The sequence below is a fragment of the Dioscorea cayenensis genome, chromosome 3 (assembly GCF_009730915.1).
Source record: "Dioscorea cayenensis subsp. rotundata cultivar TDr96_F1 chromosome 3, TDr96_F1_v2_PseudoChromosome.rev07_lg8_w22 25.fasta, whole genome shotgun sequence".
Lineage (NCBI taxonomy): Eukaryota > Viridiplantae > Streptophyta > Magnoliopsida > Dioscoreales > Dioscoreaceae > Dioscorea > Dioscorea cayenensis.
Window position 1 is genome coordinate 8,331,763 of NC_052473.1, and position 8,365 is coordinate 8,340,127.

At 41.6% G+C, this 8,365-nt stretch overlaps 1 non-coding gene across 1 annotated transcript; it reads left to right on the forward strand.

Annotated features, from left to right (window-relative positions):
- The first annotated feature begins 7,720 nt into the window (after positions 1 to 7,720).
- LOC120257748 lies at positions 7,721 to 7,827 on the forward strand. The gene has a single exon (XR_005535836.1). It is a non-coding gene; the product is annotated as a small nucleolar RNA R71 (small nucleolar RNA).
- The last annotated feature ends 538 nt before the right edge of the window (positions 7,828 to 8,365 follow it).

The following is an 8,365-nucleotide window of genomic DNA, read 5'->3' on the forward strand; positions in this document are numbered from 1 at the left end:
AACCGCACGGCTACATGCTAGATATTCAAAAACACATGATCAAAATAATCCTAATCCCCTTCCAAACATGCAATTATCCTTCTAGAATAAAAACCAAGCATATTCATCCACTATAATCCAAAAAAAACAAGTAATGATGTATAAGAAAAGAAAAAAGAAAAAAAAAGATTGAAGGATTACCAATGAGATGAGTTAGAAACTTTGAAAACGGCCGGGAAATCGAGTAAAAATCCCTCTAAGACAATGGTACAAAGTTGGGAGGATGATCAAGAGTGTTTTTCGGAGAGATTTATAGTACAATGAAGAGGAGACGCAAAGAGATTTTAAGGAAAACTCGCGTCTCTTGGAATTCTGCACATCCACACGGGCGTGTGGAAATAACCCACACCCGTGTGTAGCATTAGGGAAGTATCCACAGGGGCAGATGCACGCCCTTGTAGTTTCTCTGTCCAACCGAGAAAATTCTATAAGTGTTTCCCACTTCCGTTCGGAATTTTCACTCGGGTGTGTATCTTTAGAGGACCAGCTCACAGGGGCACTCGCACGCCACTATGTATTCTCGGTATGGGAAAGAGCTCATCTACTGAGATCCACATAGGCGTGTGAAAATTACCCATGCCCGTGTGTTTATCACAGGATCATCCACAAAGGTGAGTCTAAGCCACTGTGTCTTCTCGGAAAAAATGCTAAGTCTCTGCAGGATGACACACGGCCGTGTGGAAATTACCCACGGGCATGTGAAATTCATAAGGTCATTCACAAGGGCGAGTCCACGCCCCTGTACCATTTTTGGATGAGGTTTGAACGAGAACGCACTCCCGTAGGGAAATTCCACACGGGCGTGTGTTTTCTTTGGAAACTTAGAAAACTTTGCAGGCTCTGCAGAAAATTTTTGAACATAAATAAACACTCAGAGCCTACCTAACAATGAAATTTTAACCAAAGAAAACATGAAAAACACGCTGAAACGACCAAGATTCTTCACCACATATGATTAGTCACATGATAACACCACAATGTGCAAGAGAAAATCACAGCAAAAGCATCTAAGAATGAAGACACCAACACTTAAAACCTTATTCATGCAAACACTAAACTAAAAACTAAGAAAATAGTAAAGACTTGGGTTGCCTCCCAAGAAGCACTTGTTTAACATCACTTAGCTTGACATACCTTGTCTTACCTCATGGGGGCTCATAGATGAAGGTTTTTCTCTTACCCATGATTTGAAAGCATGATGAACATAGTCTTTTGAAGGTAGAGGGAGAGTTGTCGGGCTTGGTACCATTTAACAGGGGTTCATCAACCTTGTTTAGTTCTTGCGTATTCCCAACAACCTTGGAGCATTTCTTATGGTGTCTCCTTGCCCGCTTGATCTTTCGGAGCACTTTCTTCATGATTCCCAAAGTAGATGGTACTTTTTTCTCCAGACCAAGCTTCATTACTTCTTCATTATCCACCTCTTGGTCTAGCAACCCCTCGTACGGGTCCGGATTCAACATTTCCTACACATATTCATAAATTATCTCATTAGTAGTGCCAAGAAAATACAGAGTATCATCAAAGTCAAGAGAATGTCGCATGGCTTCGGTGAGTCGGTATGTGAGTTTATCATCTCCAACCCTCAGTGTCAACTCCCCGCCATCCATGTCGATCAAAGCCTTAGAAGTACGCAAGAATGGCCTCCCAAGTATCAAAGGAACATCTACATCCTCATCGACATCCAACACTATAAAGTTTACAGGAAATATGTACTTGTCCACCTTAACAAGCATGTCTTCAATGATGCCCCTCGAATGTCTCACCGTTCGGTCCACCAATTGTAATGTCATCCGAGTGGGCCAAGCCTCTCCCAAGCCCAGCTTTTGAAAGAGCAAGTACGGCATGATGTTGATACTAGCCCTAGAATCCGCCAATGCCATCTCTTCACCCAAATTGCCAATGTTGCATGGAATCACAAAGCTTCCGCGGTCCTTCTTCTTGTTCGGCATATTCTTTTACAACACTGCTGAAGAAGAGGCATCTAAGATCACCGATACAGTCTCCTCAAACTTCCTCTTATTGGTCAAAAGATCTTTCATGAACTTAGCATACCGAGGCATCTAAGACAACGCCTCTATAAAAGGAATATTAATGTGCAATTACTTGAATAGACCCACGAACTTCTTGTATTGCTTATCATTTTGGTCATTCTTTAATCTGGAAGGATAAGGGATTATTGGCTTGTAGGGTAGGGGTGCCACTTCCTTTTCTTTGCTAGCTCTCTTCTCAACCTCCACAGCCTCGGGTGCTTCAACATTGGTCTTCTCACTTGAAAGTCTACCTTCAACCTTATGACCACTTCTCAAAGTGATCGTCTTCACATGTTCTCTCGAATTAGTCTCGGCTTTACTCGGTAGGCTTCCTTGTGGTCTCTCTAATAGAGACTTTGTGATTTGCCCCGACTTTATTTTCTATATTGTACAATGAAGTGGTGTGGTTGCGAAGTGTAGCCTCGACCAATTGGAACTATGTATCAGATGATTGCATAAATCGGATTAAGGATTTCTCTAGATCGGTCATCCGGGTCTCCAAGCCTGAAACTCTATTCTCCATGTTTGGGCCTTGTTGTTGTTGAAAACCCAGTGGTGCTATGGCCTTTTGCTGCCCTTGGTTACTCCATGAGAAATTAGGATTGCTTCTCCAACCTTGGTTGTAGGTGTTGCTATACGGATTACCTTGTACCATTCCCACATTGCCCACAAAGTCTACTTTTTCAGTCGGGGCTGAAGTAGCAATCGAAATAGGACAATCATATGGCATATGTGAACCCCCGCAACCATCATAACTTGTGATAGTGGCCACCCTTAGTGAAGTCAATGTATCCAATTTCTTGCTCAATGCCTCTACTTGGGCTGCTAAGGATGTCACCACATCAATTTCATGGAGTCCAGCCACTTTCTTATTTTCCCTTGCATTCTATTGGTAGCTATTCATACCATTTCCTCTACCAATTGTCGGGCTTCTTCATGGGTCTTGTTCCCTATTGTACCTCCTACGGTGACATCTAGAAGTTGTCTTGTGCTTGGATTCAACCTATTGTAAAAGGTCTGAATGATCATCCATTTGGGGAATCCATGTTGTGGGCACTTCCGCAAAAGATCCTCTAATCGTTCCCATGTCTTAAACAAGGACTCGAGCTCCATTTAAACAAATGACGATATCTCATTGTGAAGCTTTGCTGATTTCCCTGGAGGGAAGTACCTTGCAAGAAAAGCTTTGACCATCTCATTCCATGTCATGATGGATGCTCGTGGTAAAGAGTGTAGCCACTGCTTTGCTCTTCCATTTACAGAAAATGGGAAAGCCCTAAATCATACAGCATCATCCGTAACACCGCTGATCGTCAGTATGTCACAAACTTCCAAAAAAATTTCAATATGGTTGTTTGGATCCTCAACAGCCAAACCATTAAACTGCATAGACTATTGTATCATCTAGATAAATGTCGGCTTCAACTCAAAATTCGGAGCTATAATTGGGGTCGCACAATACTAGATTGTGTCACCAATACTGACACTCTAGCGTAGTTAGAAAGTGTTCTATGTTATTCATTCTGTTCTGCCATGTTGTTAGATCCTTCAACTTCTACTTCAACTAGGTTCGATGGTTCTTGCTCATGTTCTTTATCCTTTCTTCAGAGTGTACGTTCAAGTTCAAGATCACCTTCAATTAATATCAAAGAGTTCCCTTGGGTCATAACCTGGAGCTGCACCAAAAAAAAGAAAACAAAATTAGAATGATGATAGGATAAGAAGATATGAAATAGAATGAATGATGAACAACTAAAATAGCAAAGTGCAAAGTATCTCTAAATGCCTACTCTCCGGCAGCGGTGGCAAAAACTTGACAACACCCCTTGTGTGTGACCCTCAAGTGCACGGGTTTGTTGAAGTAATGAATCCCAAGTGAGTGGGTATCGTATCTACATGGAGTAGGTAATAAAAATACCAGGATTTCTATCTAACTAAGTGAAGATGGAATATTGATTTTGTTGATAAAATGTAATGAAAACAAGAATAAAAGAAACAAGATAGAGAGAAGCACAAATAGATATGAGGTAAGGCAATCGACAGAAGTGGCGTACTCGGATATTGTTCTACGTAGAATAATTGCTTCAAGTGCAAAAAACAACTATTATATCTCCTAGTTAACGCTTAATGAGTCATGAAAATCCTTAAACACATGGTCCCAACACTAAGATCAACCATGACTAACTCTATATTATGTCCCGACGGAGAAATCGATCAATCTTAACACCGCACACTATTTAGAGTTGTAAGACACTCTAGGGATTCCAAGTGATAAACCCTAATTCAATGTATAGATCTAACCCTTTGGTCTAGATGAAAGCCCCTACTCACAATTAATCCCTAGGTGCTAAAGATACTTCAACTCTTCACTTCGTTGCCTGTGTAACTAAGCCCTAGCAGAGGTTATCCCTTAGCCCATTCACTCTACTATGACCGCAAAAAACTCTTGGAACATGTAGGTAGGATAACTCACATCAGAGGATAAAGGGGACACTCCACTACCTCTCGACTCACACTCTTGTAACTAAGCAAGCACTGCAGCGTACTGTAGCTGAGTACTGTTCATGCTGCGGCATTCGGCTGTGAGGTTCACGGGCTCCATACGCCCGCATGGGTGCCCGTGAGGTTTACTTGAATTTCACAATTCTCGGTTGCTGCAGCAGAAACACTGTAGCAAAAGCACTGTAGCAAAGTTACTGTATCTGAGTACTGTAGCACCGACATATTTTCTGGGCAAAATGACAGTGAGCTTCACGGGCTCCATGCGCCCGCATGGAGCCCGTATGGACCTGACGGGGATATATTTTGGACTGAATTCTTAGGCCAAAGAGGGGGAGGTTTTTGGAGAAGGCTTTTGGGGAAGTTCTTGGAGCCGACTTCCACCAGTTCAGAGGAGGCAAGATCACACGTTTTGGAGAAGGGGAATCAAAGGGAGAAGCTTGATTTGGCTAGATCTTCATTGATCTCTTCTTTGGGAGCTTGTAGACAACAAGGGAAGCCGCCCTGATCGCGGCGTCCATGGAAGCTTTCCATCTCACTTTGCTTGTCATCTCACTTCTATTGTTTGAGGGAGTTTTCTCATGCCATTTGTAGTTGTTTTCATGGACCTATTATTTGTATTTGTTTGCATGGACAAGTAGACCCAAGGTCATTGGATGCCGGTGAACCTTGGGGTGAACTTGTGTATTTGGATGATCTAGTTTTGTTTATTGCAATTGTTGTGTGTTTGTGATTCATTCTTGGTGCATTTGATGTGTTGCTTACATGAGAACTCTGTAAACCAACTCCTAGGTTGTACTTGGTAGCGTGACCATCACCCTTGTACTGGACACACCAAGTTTGGAAGGGATTCATGTACGAATACGCCTTGACCATCGGGTATTTTGTACACCTCTAACATTAGGGCTAGACCAAGTCGTGTTCCGGCTCTAATTAGGGATTTCCCCCTTTGTTAATTCAATCGTATGAGGATTTGATCGGAAGAAATTCTGTATCAATACTTATACCGGATTGGGGGTCAATTGCGGTGACCATCGGGTTGATCTAATTTAGGAAATCTCTAGGTCCAAACCCTCAATTGCGTGACACTCTTAGCATCCTTTGCAATTTAGTAGCCCCTAGGGAATCCGCATCCGTGACCATTTCTTTCCCGTGATTTTATACCCTTACCTTATCTTAGACTCCACTATTAGTTCTTTCATTTTAATTAATAGATTAGAGAAACCCTTCGAATCTTTCGGCTAGACAATACGCAAAGAGGAAGTAAGGGTAGATCCTTGGGCCCAGGGAATACGACCCTCTCGTGCTCACACGAGAGGTATTACTTGACGACTCCGTGCACTTGCGGATCTCCCATCAACCATCTCCAATTTTGCAATATCTAACTCTCATGGGGTGTCACTCACTCACAAAAGTTACCAATGTAGACTCTCAACCCTCGTGTCACTCTAAAGGAGAAATCATGTAACAAGCATTTAAAATTGAATTTCAATTAAAGACATCAATTAAGGAAAACATAATAGAAGATTAATGAAACAAATACATCCTAGGGTTCAGAAATCCAAGTACCCACTAGCGGGTTAGCTCTCTATGAAGCTAGTTACAATCAACAATGAAATGGAATGTAAAAACAAGCAATCCATAGAGAAACCCCCTCGGTATTAGCGTTGATGCCGACAAAAGCTCCCCAAATAACCTTCTTCCAAGCAGAGCACGGTGTTGAAGCCATAGAACCCTTCCATAAGCCTTGCCAAAATCCCTCTAAACCCTAGCTGCAAGCCTATCAAAAGTTAGAGAAAAGAAGGAAAAGAAGATGCTGAAATCAAGACTGAACCGTGGCTTTTAAAAGGCTAGAATCGAGCATCCACACGGGCCCTTTGGATATTCCACATGCCCCTGTGGAATTTCCACATGGGCATGGGGAATTTCCTCATGGAAATGTGGATTCTCTGGAAATCTGATTTTCAGCCGGCTGTGAATAGTAACCTGCTATATTGATTGATACAGTGCTTTGGTATAGTAACTTGCTATAGTACCAGCCAAAAATACTCCCAATACCACACATTTCATCAGGGTAACATAAATGGACACACATTTATATGGTAGATCACTTCACTTCTACAATCAAAGGCATCATTAGTGATGATCTTGCTATCAATGGACAAGTCGGGATATGCAAATGTGACTGCCTTCGTGCCCACCCAACTCATTGTAATGACTTGAATACATGGAGGTTGGCACACATTCACGTATCTTAGAGTCCCACTTGTGGCTTCGCGTTTGTTCCTTCCAAGATTCCACCAAATAGTGTGTTCAGATCTACTTTTGGTTTTTTTTCGTAATACTTAGCTTCACAACCCTACATGCGCAAAAAACAGAAATACACATGTATTAGCGCTTAAACCTAATAAAAGTAATACTCATCATAAGAAAAGAATACTTCGCATTCTTAACACACAAGCACTTATCAAAAAGCTAAGAATTAAATTCTTATCCCTAAGTTGAACCTTTATTGGCAATAAGAGCATGCTCATGAAAACACAATTAAAAGTCATGTATAAGGTGAACTCTCCCCCACACTTAAGATGTACATTACCTTCAATATACACATGTAAGCACAATAAAGATAAAACCACTGGAAGAAAAATGTGTGTGGAAATGCAATTAAAAAAATACTCCCCTGAATTCCTCATTAAACGGTTGCCGGAGTCTAACTCAAGGGCGTGTTGTATAAGTTGTGAAGCTCACATGACCATGTGACAATTTACATGATCATGTCTATGACTAAAACATCATCACATCACTCTCATGGGCATCTGCACAGAATATAAGGGGTTTAGTAAATCTCAACAAAATATAAACGAAACATGTATAGAGTTAGGCATGGTTGACCTTAGATTTGGGATCATGTATTGAAGTTAGAGTATCTAACTTCTTTCTTAATGACTCAACCTGGGCCGCCAATGAGGTAACTGTATCAATCTCATGAAGTCTGGCTATCTTCTTTCTGTCCCTTCATTTCTTCAATGAGATGTCAGGCCTCGTCAGGGGTCTTGCTTCCTAAGGTACCTCCTACTGCAGCATCAACTAACTTCTTTGTGCTTGGGTTCAAACCATCATATAAAGTCTGAATAATCATCCACTCGGGGAACCCATGTTGAGAACATTTCCGTAGGAGCTCCTTGAACCTGTCCAATGTCTCAAATAGAGTCTCTAATTCCATTTGGACATAAGAGGATATTTCATTCCTAAGCTTCACAAATTTTCTTGGAGGGAAATATTGGCAAAGAAAAGCTTCTACCATCTCGTCCCATGTAGTGATCGATGCTCTAGGTAATGAATGTAACCATTGCTTTGCTCTCCCTTTCAAGGAAAATGCGAAGGCCCTCAACTTGATAGCATCATCCATTACTCCATTAATCATGAGCATGTCGCACACTTCTAAGAAGTTCCCTATGTGATTTTTTGGATCCTCATCGGTCGAACCATTAAAGTGTGCTGACTACTGTATCATCTGGATGAAGCCTGGCTTGAGCTCAAAATTTTGAGCTGTAATCGATGCCCGCACAATACTAAACTGTGTGCCAAGAACTACGTGTCTGGCATAATCTGAGAGTGTCATCTGTTGTTCTTTTTGTTCTGCCATGTTATCAAACCCTTCACCTTCTATCTCAGTTTGATTTAACTATTCTTGCATAGGTTCTTTTCCCCCATCTATGAATTCTGATTTTCTTACCCGCAAGTGTACCGGATCGCCAAGTAATACCCAGTGAGTGACACAGGGGTCATATTCC